This window comes from Octodon degus, unplaced genomic scaffold (assembly GCF_000260255.1).
Source record: "Octodon degus isolate 3935 unplaced genomic scaffold, OctDeg1.0 scaffold00048, whole genome shotgun sequence".
NCBI classification, from domain to species: Eukaryota; Metazoa; Chordata; class Mammalia; order Rodentia; family Octodontidae; genus Octodon; species Octodon degus.
Genome location: NW_004524624.1, coordinates 5,279,767 through 5,292,392, shown reverse-complemented (window position 1 = coordinate 5,292,392; position 12,626 = coordinate 5,279,767). Strand labels below are relative to the sequence as shown.

The following is a 12,626-nucleotide window of genomic DNA, read 5'->3' as shown; positions in this document are numbered from 1 at the left end:
TAGAATAAGCGCTTGCCTGGCAAGTGCAAGGGCCTGAATTCAATCCCTGGTTCCGCCAAAAAACAAAAATAATAATAGGTAATTTTTGAGGGCCAGTATATAGCTCAGTGGCATAAATACCTTCCTGGCAAGCACAAGGTCCTGAGTTCAATCCCTGGTACAAAAAAACAAAAAACAAAACTAGCCTTTGGCAGTGGTCTAATTTTTCTTCAAGGGGGGAGTGTCTTTTTGAGACAGGGTCTCACTGTGTGGTTCAGGCCTTGAGCTCACATTGTAGCCCAAGCTGGTTTCAAACTCTGCAATACTCCTACCTGAGCCTCCTGAGTGCTGGGATTAGAGGCATGTGCCGCCATGTCTGGCCTAGCTGTAGGGTTTGTTTGTTTTGGTTTTGGGGATCAAACTCCAGACCTTGCACTCGCCAGACAGGAGCTTATGCTGCTGAGCTATATCCCCAGCTCCCAGGCTGTAGTTTTAAATGGGTTGATACTTTTTTTTTTTTTTGGTGTAACTGGGGTTTTGAACTCAGGCCCTTGTGCTTGCCAGGTAAGCGCTTATTCTACCGAGCCATTTCTCCAGCCCTGGGTTGATACTGAACATGGTGACATGTGCCTGTAATAGCACTTGGGAGGGACCCTGGGGTACATGTGCCAGTTCAAGACTAGCCTACACTATATAGTGAGACTGTCTCCAAAGCATCAAAGAAAAAAAAAAAAAGTGAGAACTTAGTAAGTGTTCTTGGTTTGAAGACAAGGCATAGAACTGTTGTGAACTTTGAGCATGTATATCCTGAGGAGACCCAATCTAGTCAGATGGTTAGAGAGGCTGCCCAGAGAAAATGATATGGCTGCTGACATCAAAGTTTAGTGTTAATTTGGGGTTAAAGGGCTAGAAAAATGGTGTTGATAGTGGGTGAGAAGGATTAAAAGGCCATTTTAGGCTATGTTAGCAGACACTAGTATAGTTTTTTAACTTTGTGTTGTTGAATCATAACATTGAGGGTTCAGCTCTCTCCTCCCATTTGTCTTTTAGGCTTGGTGTTGTGTACTCCTGACTGGCCTGAAACTTGCAATGATCTGCCTCAGATAGTCAGCCAAGTGCTGGGATCCCCCCCCCTCCCCCCCACTGGGGATTGAACTCAGGCCCTTGCACTTGCCAGGCAAGTGCTTATTCTACTGTGCTATCTCCCTGGTCCCTGAACAGGCTCCCTGTGCTGGGATTAAGAAGTGTGCTCTATCATACCTGGTTCTCTTCTGTTTTCAATTTAGTATTAGATTGTGTGTTTATATCCAGGTGAGCGAGAACCTGTGCAAGGTTTCACACCAACAGATGCCTATATTTTCCTCTCTGATTTGATTGATTGATTGATTGATTGATTCATTCATTCAGTGTATTTGGTTGTTACAGGGTCTCACTATGCAGCTTGGACTCTTAGTGATGCCCCTGTTTTCAGCCTCCCAAGTGCTGGGATTACAGGGGTGTGCCACCACACCCAGTCTCATTTGCTGTCTCAGCACCCCAGAGCTGGCACAGCAGCAATCAAACAGATCAAACTGTTGTGGTCTCTGTATCTGCCTAAGCAGGGGCTTTAATCCACTGAGCTATCTGGCTAGTCCTTTAATTTTCTTAAGGTGGTCCTTTCTTTTTTTTTCCTCCTTGTATTGGGAATGAATTACTCAAGTTTTGGCACTGAGCTATATACCCATTCCCCTTGTCCTTTCTCTTTTTGGGGGTAGTGGAGGTGATGGTAGTGGTGGTGGTCAGGGACTTGCTAAATTGCATAGGTTGTATTCAAGCTTGTGATTCTTTTTTTTTTTTTTTTTTTGGCAGAACCAGGGATTGAACTCAGGCCCTTGCGCTTGCCAGGGTAGCGCTTAATCCACTGAGCCATCTCCCTGGTCCCTTGTGATCCTTCTTGAGCATCTTGCTTAATTGCCAAAGCTGCCCTTCAACTTAATGATTCTCTTGCTTCTGCCTCCCAAGTAGCTAGGATTGTAGTATTTTGCCATTGCCTGGTTTCTTTTTCTTTTTCTTTTTTTTTTTGCGGAACTGGGGATTGAACTCAGGCCCTTGCGCTTGCCAGGGAAGCGCTTATTCCACTGAGCCATCTCCCCGGCCCCATTGCCTGGTTTCAAGATGCCTTTAAAATACATATTTTAAGGGCCCAGGAATAGCTCAGTAGAATAAGCATTTGCCTGGCAAACGCAAGGGCCTGAGTTCAATCCTTGATTCCACAAAAAAAAAAAAAAAAAAAAAAAAAAAAAAAAAAAAAAAAAAAAAAAAAAAAAAAAAAAAAAAAAAAAAAGAAAGAAAAGAAAAGAAAAAAAGGAAACACAAAATGAACAGAAAACCTTGAAAGCTTTACAGATTTAATATGAAAATATGGCTGGGTATGGTGGCCCATACCTACAATCCCAGCCCTGGGTGGTTGTGAGCTGAAGCAGGAGGATCATCATGAGTTCCAGGCTAGCCTGGTCCGTATAGGAAGACCCTATCTCAAAAAAAAAAACAACAAAATGGATATGTATCGTGCAATTTTCAGTTATACTGAAGCTAGAGCTCTGGAGAGCAGCCTGGATTTCTCTGCTAAACAATCATTTAAACTTGTTTCAGTCCTAGGATATAGCTCAGTGGCACAGTGTCTGCCTGATAAGTGCACTCTCATGAGTTCAATACCCAGTACAAAAAGAAAAATAGAAAAAAAACAAGGCTTCCAACCTGATCATATTATTTCCTGATAGTCTTACCATTCCAGTATTCTGTTGTCCACTACTTTCCATCTCCATACATTCATTTATCATAAGATTCATAAAAGGATTAAGTCTCCACAATATTCCTTGGGCATGTTGCTACCATTTAATTTTTCTTTTTTTGTCTTTTTGAGACAGGGTATCACTATGCAGTTCAGGCTGCCCTTGAACTCATTTTGTAGCCTGGACTGGCTTTGAACAGTGATCTTTCTGCCTAAGCCTCCAAGTATTGGAATTGGAATTGGAATTAATTGTCTACTTAGGCTCAGAGTTCCTCTAAAAGTGTTTATTTTTCAAAGTCTTTATTTTTTTGCGGAACCGAGGATTGAACTCAGGCCCTTGTGCTTGCCAGGAAAGCACTTACTCCACTGAGCCATCTCCCTGGTCCCTCAAAGTCTTTAAATCATTTTATAGAAAAGGGCTTCAGTTGTAAGGTAAGTAGATCATTTTCATGTGGAATGGATCTTGAAATTATGGAAGTATATATTTTTGTTATTTGGGCAGTTGGTGATGGTTGATTACAGTATCTTGCTTATCATGAAAAATGATTAAAAATAATTTCACCATATATTCCTCCTGGGTGGCATTAATATTTTGGAATTCCTGAGCTTAAGAATTCACCTGACTCAGCTTGCAAAGTTCCTAAGACTAGGGGTGTATGCCACCATGCCCAGCTACTCTAGGTTTTTTTTTTTTTTTTTTAGCTACTCAAGTTTTAATAGTACTAGGGATTGAACGAGGGCTTGTAAGGCAAGTGCTTTACCACTGAGCTATATTCCCAGCCCCTTTTTAAATTTTGAAACAGGTTCTCATTAAGTTGCCTATGCTGGCCTTTAACTTGGGATCCTGTTACCTTAGCCTCTTGAGTAGCTGGGATTATAGGTTGCAATTCATTCTCTCTCTCTCTCTCTCTCTCTCTCTCTCTCTCTCTTTTTGTGGGACCAGGGATTGAACTCAGGATCTTGCACTTGCCAGGCAAACACTTATTCTACTAAGCCAGCCCCTTAGCATCACTTAAAAAAAAAAATTATTTGGTACACATCTCACTACACAGTAGTGATCTTTCTGTCTGAGCCTCCCCAGCACTGAGATAGGCATGGATCACCATGCCTGTTTTTGGGGCCTGCATGGCATGTAGTACTGGAAATCAAACCAGGTCCTTGTGCTTGCTAGGCAGACACTTAGACTGCTGAGCTATCTCCCTGGCCCAGCAACATCACTTCTGTATCTTATTCTTTTTTTTTTTTTGGCAGAACCAGGGATTGAACTCAGGCACTTGTTTTTGCCAGGCAAGCGCTTATTCCACTGAGCCATCTCCCCGGCCCCTGTATCTTATTCTTTCCTGTTTTTTTTTTTTTTTTTTTTTTTGTGGAACCAGGGATTGAACTCAGGTCCTTGTGTTTGCCAGGCAAGTGCTTATTCCACCGAGCCATCTCCCCAGCCCCTCCTGTCTGTTCTTATTGGTAGATCAGACTATATTTGATTATGCTATCTTTGTAAAAACAAAAGAAATTGCTTTAAAAAAATATAGAAAAAAAATAGGCTCACTAAGGATTTTTTGTTGTTATTTTGGTTATTTAGTACCAGGCTTTGAATCCAGGGCCTCATGGTGAATTTGGTACACAAAGTCCTTTGAATCCAGGGCTTATCCTGCAGGCAGGTTCAGGAGCCCTGGTTCCCTGGGCCTGCCTTGCTGACCTTGCCCCTGAGGCGTGCTGAGACGGCAGTTGAGACCAGACATGGTGGCATAAATTTTTTTTTGTTTTTATTTTGAGACAAGGTCTCACTAGGTAGGCTGGCTTTGAATTTACTCTGTAGCCTGCTTTGGCCCTCCTTAGTGCTGAGATTACGGGCATACACACGTCCAGCTTCACCCCTATTTGAGACAGTTTTGCTAAATTTGCTCAGGCTCACTTTAAGTTTGCCATTGTAGTCTCTCTATGGGATTACAGGTGTGAATCATCACTTCCATTTTTTTGTGATGATTTTTCACTATATTCAGAAAATTTTAGACTTATAGAATTATAATACCATACTTAAGAGTTCTGTTATAAAATCCTTATTGAAATCTTTCACCAACTTAGTGTTATAAATGTTTTTCACCTTTATCTTTTCATTAAAATTTTGTTAATATTGAGATGTTTACTATATATAGTGTTTTTTCTCAGTACTGGAATTGAGTCCAGGTCCTGCCATATGCCAACCAAGGTCTCTACCACTGAGTTACATACTTTAGCCCTTTCTGCATTTAAAAAAAAATTAAATTTTTTGTTTTGTTTTTGAAGTAGGGTTTTGCTATAGTCAACCTGGCCTTGAACTTACTATGTAGTCTAGGCAGGACGTGAGCTCATGGCAGTCCTCTTGTCTCAGCCTCCTGAGTTCTGGAATTACTGGCATCTGCCACTGGACTAATCCTGCTTTTTTTTTTTTTTTTTTTTTTTTTTCTTCTTCTTTTTCTTTTTTGGCAGAACCGGAGGTTGAACTCAGGCCCTTTAATTTGCCAGGAAGCGCTTATTCCGCTGAGCCATCTCCCCAGCCCTGCATTTTGGGTTTGAGACAAGGTCTGGCTAGATTGCTCAGACCGGGCTGGAACTTGTGATTCTTCTGCTATAGCCCCAAAGTAGCAGGGATTGGGGGTGTGTGCTGTCCTGTTCAGCCATATAGGAATTTTCTGTTTTGTATTTTATTCGAAAAGGCTAATTAGTGTTCAAGCATCTTTTTTTATTTATTTTTTCAAGCATCATTTATTAGATTATCTTCCTGCTTTAAATGTCCCCCTTTCATACTGAACTCCATGTGTTAGTGATTTATTCTAGATTTGTGTGTGTGTGTGTGCGCGTGCAGGGTCTCGCTGTGCAGCTCGGACTTGTAGTGATCCTCCTGATTTCTGCCTCTAGTGCTGGGATTACAGGCATGTGCCACCATGCCAGGCCACATCACTGGCTCAGCTCATCCAGGGGTGGGTGGGGCCTATTCGGTTGCAACCCTGGCCCCTTTGCTTACCTAAGCACACACTTAGTTTGTTGAGCTATATCGCCGGCCCTTACTCTAGATTTTATATTTGAGAACATTTATTTATTTATTTGGTACAGGGTCTCGCTATGCAGCTTGGACTCTTAGTAACCTTCCTGTTTCAGCCTCCCCAGTGCTAGGATACAGGTGTGTGCCACTACACCTAGTTTGGGTGGCCAGCACGGCATGTGGTACTGGGAATCAAGTCCAGGTCCTTGCGCTTGCCAGGCAGGCGCTTAGACCACTGAGCTATCTCCTCAACCCTAAATTTTTTTTAATGTTTTATGTGAGTACTTGAGAATGTATTTTGAGAACTTTTTTTTATTTCTCCGCACACTTCATAGATATCTGAAGGTATGTATGATTCCATGACAGGTACCCTCATTTTGTTGAGACAAGGTCTTGCTTTGTGTTCCAGCCTAACCTCAAACTCATAGTAGTCTTTCCATTGTTGGAATTACCCAGGTTTACTATGTAGCCAGCCCAGGCCAGGGGTTCTAATTCCAATTCATTTTGAGTGCAGGAATTAGAGGTGTGCTATCACACCTGACTTGCCTATCTATCTATCTATCTATCTATCTATCTATCTATCTATCTATTTATTTATTTAGTGGAATCAGGGATTGAACTCAGGCCCTTAGGCTTGCCAGGCCAGTGCTTATTCTACTGAGTCATCCACCGGCCCCTATTTTTGTTTGTTTATTTTTGGTATTGGGAATTAAACTTATATCCTTGAGCTTGCCAAGTAAGTGCTGTGCCTCTGAGCTATGTCCCCAGCCTGCCTCATTTATTTTTGTAGCAGCAGAATAAATCACTAAATTACAGTATGTGCCATAATTTATCGCTAGTCCTTAGTGGTGGATGTTTAGTTTTCCGTCTTTGCTGTTGCACCTACTACTCTAGTGATTAACCTTGTATGTATCTTGTTCCATAAGCGAGTATATATACAAGATATATACTTATATCTACAAGCTAAAAATATTAATTTAGTGGATAATTTATTGAACATTTGTGCTGTAAGTTTGTGGATGATTGAAGGGTTTTTGTTTTTGTGGATCTACTAGGTATTTTGAGTTCACAAAGTAAGATAAAAATGAATGAAAAACATTTTGCCTATTCTTGGGACTATTCAAGTCTGATATTAATATCAATATAATGTGTCAGAGACATGCAGTGAGAAGTGTAGAGCCTTGGTATTAGGGAGACCAATGGAGGAACTTAGAGCTAAGTTTTTGCTTTTGGTTTTTTGAGATGGTCTCACTTTGTAACTCAGGTTGGCCTCGAACTTGGTAGCAGTTCTGCCTCAGCCTCTTGAGTGCTGGTATCACACCAGGCCAATTTTTGTTTTTTATGAGTAAGTGAATGGAGATCAAACCTAGGCCCCTGTGTATGCTAAGCAAGTGCCTCTCAGCTGCATGTCTTGCCCTGGAGCTGAATCTTGCAGCCTAAATAACTATTAGCCAGGCAAAGGAAGAAGGAAGCATAGTATAAATGGAAAAGAAGAGTCAGGCATAGGGATATGGTAGTATGAGAATTACGTGTAACTGCAAAATATAAGTTGGCAAGATACCGGTTGGTGGTAACAGGCCCTATGTATGGATGGATAAGTAGGGTTAAGTTAGCAAGGGCCTAATTTGTAATCTTAGGAAGTTGGACATTTCTTTCACTAACTCATTGGTTCATCATTTTATTTATTTATTTTTTATGAACAGAATATATTTATTGAGGGAAAGAAAGCTCCTATCTGAGAGAGGGACAAGAGGGGGCCTGAGCAGGTTTTCCCCGGTCATTTTATTTTTGTTTTGTTTTTTTGGGACAGGGCCTTACAGTGGAGTCCAGGCTGGCAATGAACTAACTAGTTGAGGCTGGACTTGAACTTTAACAGCAAACCTCTTGCCTGCAACCCTCCTGCATCAGCCTTCCAAGTGCTGAGATTTTTTTTTTTCTTTCTTTTTTTTCCCCCCCAGAACCGGGGATTGAACTCAGGCTTTTGCGTTTGCCAGGGAAGTGCTTATTCCACTGAGCCATCTCCCCAGCCTCCAAGTGCTGAGATTATAGGTGTGTTCCACCAGGCATTGTGCTCATTTATTTACTGTGGTATTGAGTATTGAGTTTAGGACATTCACTCTGGGCTCCACTGCTTTGCCCCTTTGAGAATTTGAGACAGGATCCTGCTAAATGCTCATGCTGGGATGGGAGACAAACTTGTGTTTTTGTTTTTTTTTTATTTCTGTGTGTGTGTGTGTGTGTGTGGCCAGCTCAGCCCACCAGGGGGCGGGGCTGGCTGGCATGTGGTGCTGGGGGATTGAACCGCGGTCCCTGTGCTTTGCTAAGCTTGTTCTAAGTAGGTGCTTTAGACCACTGAGCCATCTCACCAGCCCCACTTGTGTTCTTCTTGCATCAGCCTCCCACACATAGGATTACAGGCCTGTGTCACTGTGCCCAGCTGTTTGTTTTTTTTTTTAATTTTGTGCAGGGTCTCACTGTGCAGCTTGGACTCGTAGTGATCCTCCTGTCTCAGCCTCCCTGGTGCTGGGATTACAGGCATGTACCATGACATCTCATTTCAGTGGCTGGCCTGGTGTGGGGCTGGCACAGCATACCCCATGTGGTACCAGGCATTGATCCTGGGTCCTTGCTCTTGCCAGGCAGGTGCTTAGACCACTGAGCTATAGCTTCAGATGAAATTTTTCTTGTTTTTCTTTGTTTTTTGAGACAGAAATTTTTCTTGTTTTTCTTTGTTTTTTGAGACAGTATAGTTCAACTGTGTTGTCTAGGCTGGCCTCAAACTTGCATCCGTCATTTTGCGTCAGCCTCCTGAGTGCTGGATTACAGGTGTGTGCCACTATGCCCAACATGTTTTTTTTTTGTTTGTTTTTTGAGACAGTCATGCTATGCAGTTCAGTCTGTCCTTGAACTCACTATGTAGCCCAGACTATCCTTGAGTTGATGGCGTTCCACCTGCCTCAGTGTTCTAAGTGATAGAACTACAGATGTGTGCTACCTACTATACTCTGCTAGTTTCAGATGAAATCATATACAAGATACCAAGTGTAAAAGTAGAAAAAAGGGGGGGCCTGCTCCTTAGCTCAGTTCTTTAAGTGGCTGCTTCAACAAAGCAGTCAGACTCGGGTTGCTGTGGTTCGATCCCCACAACTCAAGCCAGCCAAACCTGCCCTGAAGGCATTTGGAGAGAAAAAAAAAAAAAAAAAAAAAAAAGTAGAACGCTTTGCTTTGGGTATGGAGTGACCATCTTTTTTCATTTTTAGTGTCTGAGGGACTCTAAAACACTATTTCTCCTTTTTTTATACTTAGTACACGGTCTGCAGGATCTCACTACCCAGCTCGGACTCTAGTGATTCTCCTGTCTTCAGCCTCCCAAGTGCTGGGATTACAGGCATGTGCCACCACACTCAGTCTCAATCACTGTCTTTGCGCTCCCTGGGGGTGGGGCCAGTACTGCACGCTGGCTGGGGATTGAACCCGGCCACTGAGCTCTGCCTAAGCAGGTACTGTAATCTGCTGAGCTATCAGGCTGGCCCTTTACAATACTATTTCTGAGGAACATAATTTGTAAACTGCCTCTCTGGTAGAGTTTGAGTAAAAAGATGTTGAGAAGTCCAAGTGAATTGATTAGCTAAACCAATTAATTGTAAAATATAGTACTTTGACTGAGGTAGAGACACTGTAATTTGGTGTGATATATGGGGAAAAAAGTGGGAAGGAAAACAAAAATGGGAAGGAAACCAGTCTTATGTGTAAGGCTATTTTGTCAAGGTTAACTACAGTTACCAAAACTAAGGCTGAGTCCGATTTTTTTTTTTCTTTTTTTTGTGGAACTGGGGATTAAATTCAGACCCTTGCACTTGCCAGGCAAACGCTTATTCTACTGAGCTATCTCCCCGGCCCCACTGATTGCTGATTTTGTCTTTCCACTGTTTCTTTTTTTTGGACAAGGTCCAATTTGTCCCAAAGTTGGCCGTAGTATATTGCCCATACTGGCCTTGGATTTACGACAGTCCTCCTGCCTCAGTCTCCCAACTCAGTGATTACAGGTATGTGCCACCATGCCAGGATTTTCTTTATTGTGATCTACTGGAAAGAATACAGGCATTAGTTAGTTAATTTGACAGCTTGGTCTGATGTTTGGCTGGCTAATTTCCCATTTAGGTGCTTCACATCTTATGCATATAACAAGGGGCTTAGTACCTGCTTTATTTCTCTGAATGTTCCTGATAGTTTCTGCCACTTAGGTATCTAATATATATACATATATGTCTATATATATAGATAGATAGATCTCTCTATATATTTTTTTCCTCTGTGTGAAATTGATATTGAAATATATACATTGACACAAAAGTGTATGCATCAAGAAAAGAAAAACTGGAACCGGGGAGATGGCTCAGTGGAATAAGTGCTTCCCTGGCAAGCTCAAGGGTCTGAGTTCAACCCCCGGTTCTGCAGAAAAAAAAAAAAAAAAAAAAAAAAAAAAAAAAAAAAAACTTGTAGAAAAAGTTTAATACTAGAGGGCTGGCCAAGTAGCTCAGCAGAATAAAGCTTTTAGCCTGCTTAGGCAGAGCTCAGTGGAGAAGGTTCAATCCCTGGCATGCTGTGCTGGCTTGCCCCCGCTTCACCTGGTGGTGGTGGTTGTGTGGTGAGACAGTGATTGAGACTGGGCGTGGTGGCGCTCCTGTAATCTCAGTGCTTGGGAGGCTGAAAATGGGAGAATTACTTCAAGTCTGATCTACACAGTGAGACCCAGTAGACCCTGTACCAAATACATTAAAAAAAAAAAAAAGAAATAATTTAATACTAGATGTATTAATACATCACAAGTTTAAAAGATTACCTTAGGGTTCTTATGAGAAGTGCTCTAAATTGTAGCCATTAGCTTCCAGATATTAATATGGTGAACAGCTGAAGTGTATATATTTTTTTGGTGTATATATAGTAAATTTACCAGTTACATGGGTGATGATCCTATCACTTAGACTTTTGTATCTTAATCTAAATAAACAAAATTTTAATTTTGACCACATAGTAACTGCCAAATATGTTGTGTTTTCAGCCTTGACCTTTTAGTAGAAGCATTCATGGACCTTTTAACAAATTAGGTACTAAAAGATCCATCTTATGTACTAATGTACTGACTCAGTCTTAGTTTTGTGAGAGGGTGGGGGGAATTAGGCATCTGATGCTTTTTTTTTTTTTTTTTTTTGGCAGAACTGGGGATTGAACTCAGGCCCTTGCGCTTACCAGGGAAGTGCTTATTCTACTCAGCTGTCTCCCTGGCCCAAACATTTGTTATTTTTTGTTGTTGAAACAGGGTCTCACTATGCAGTTTGGGTTGGCCTTGTGCTCATTTTTATAGCCCCCAGGCTGGTCTTGAACTTGCAGAGATCTTCCTGGCTTAACCTCCCGAGTGCTGGAATTACAGGTGTATGCCACCATGCTCGCTGGTGGGCTGGGCACCCACATCTGGGCCAAGATAGTGGCCAAGACAGCTTGCCCAGGGATCTGGTGCTGAGACCACATGGCATGTGGGTGAGGATCAAACTTGGGTCCTTGTGCTTGCCAGGTAGGTGCTTATGCCTCTGAACTATCTTTCTTACCCTACATTTGTTATTTATAAAACTCAGCTGAAGCAGGGTGTGGTGGCACATGCTGGTTGCACTCCGCTTACACTCAGAAGGCTGAGACAGGAGGATCCTTGTGAGTTCAAGACCAGCTTGTGGGGACTGGTGAGATGGCTCAGTGGTCTAAAGCACCTGCTTAGAACAAGCTAAGCTAAGCAAAGCACAGGGACCGCGGTTCAATCCCCCAGCACCACATGCAGCCAGCCCCGCCCCCTGGTGGGCTGAGGTGGCCACACACACACACACACACACAAAATAAATAAATTAATGAATATTAAAAAAAAAAAAAAAGACCAGCTTGTGCTACAAAGTAACGTCAAGGCCAGCCTGAACTGCATAGTGAGACCCTGTCTCAAAAAGACAAAAACCAAACCAAACTAAAAACCCCAGTGGATTCCATTGTACAACCAATTACAGCCATTGCTAAATAGGAATTGGTGGATGGTTAGGTTCTTAAATGTTGAGAAAAAGTTTTATGATCAGAAAGACTATGCAAAGTGATGATGATGATTATTATTATTACTTTTTTTTTGTCAGAGCCGGGGATTGAACTCAGGCCCTTGCACTTGCCAGAGAAGCACTTATTCCACTGAGCCATCTCACCGGCCCCTACGCAAAGTGATTGATGCCTGAATGAATTTGGCTTAAGTTATTATTTTTGGTGGTTGTCTTAGTTACTCTTCTCTTGTTGCTGGGACAAATACCCAACACTCAAATTAGGGAAGGAAAGGTTTATTTAGCTTACAGTTACTGGAGGTTTCAGTCCATATTCAGCTGGCTCCAAGGCAGAGTGGGACAACGCAGAGCAACCTTTCATGGCAGTGGCAGACCACAACAGCCAAGGGCCCAGAGAACTCTCAAGCCAGTCCCTAGCTTCTCTCCCCACCTTTACATTATAATTCAGATTACCTGCCCTAGGGTAGGTGCAGCATCCACACCCACAATAATCACAAACTCCAAAAAACGGCCCCCTGACTGCTTGGGGCTGGGACACACCCACCCACCCATATACAAACCATTATGGTGGTACTCAGCAATGAACCCAGGGCTATATCCCTGTTTCCACTGCACCCCACCCCCTTTAATAATAGGGTCTTTCTGGGTTTCTGAATTGCCCACGCTGGGCTTGAAATTGCCATATTCCTTGCCGGGGAGATGGCTCAGTAGAATAAGCTCTTGCCTGGCAAACGCAAGGGCCTGAGTTCAATCCCCGGTTCCGCAAAAAAAA

The 12,626-nt window shown here is 42.4% G+C and overlaps 1 protein-coding gene across 10 annotated transcripts in view; it reads left to right on the top strand.

Annotated features, from left to right (window-relative positions):
- Nsd1 (nuclear receptor binding SET domain protein 1) overlaps nt 1-12,626 on the top strand; it is a 161,452-nt gene that overhangs the window by 26,518 nt on the left and 122,308 nt on the right. The window contains exon 2 of one of the 10 annotated variants that reach the window (XM_023716464.1): nt 9,717-9,814. The exons of the other annotated variants lie outside the window; for them this stretch is intronic. The gene's annotated coding sequence lies outside the window, so the exon portion shown is untranslated. The remainder of the gene's footprint in view (nt 1-9,716; nt 9,815-12,626) is intronic. 10 annotated transcript variants of the gene reach the window in all.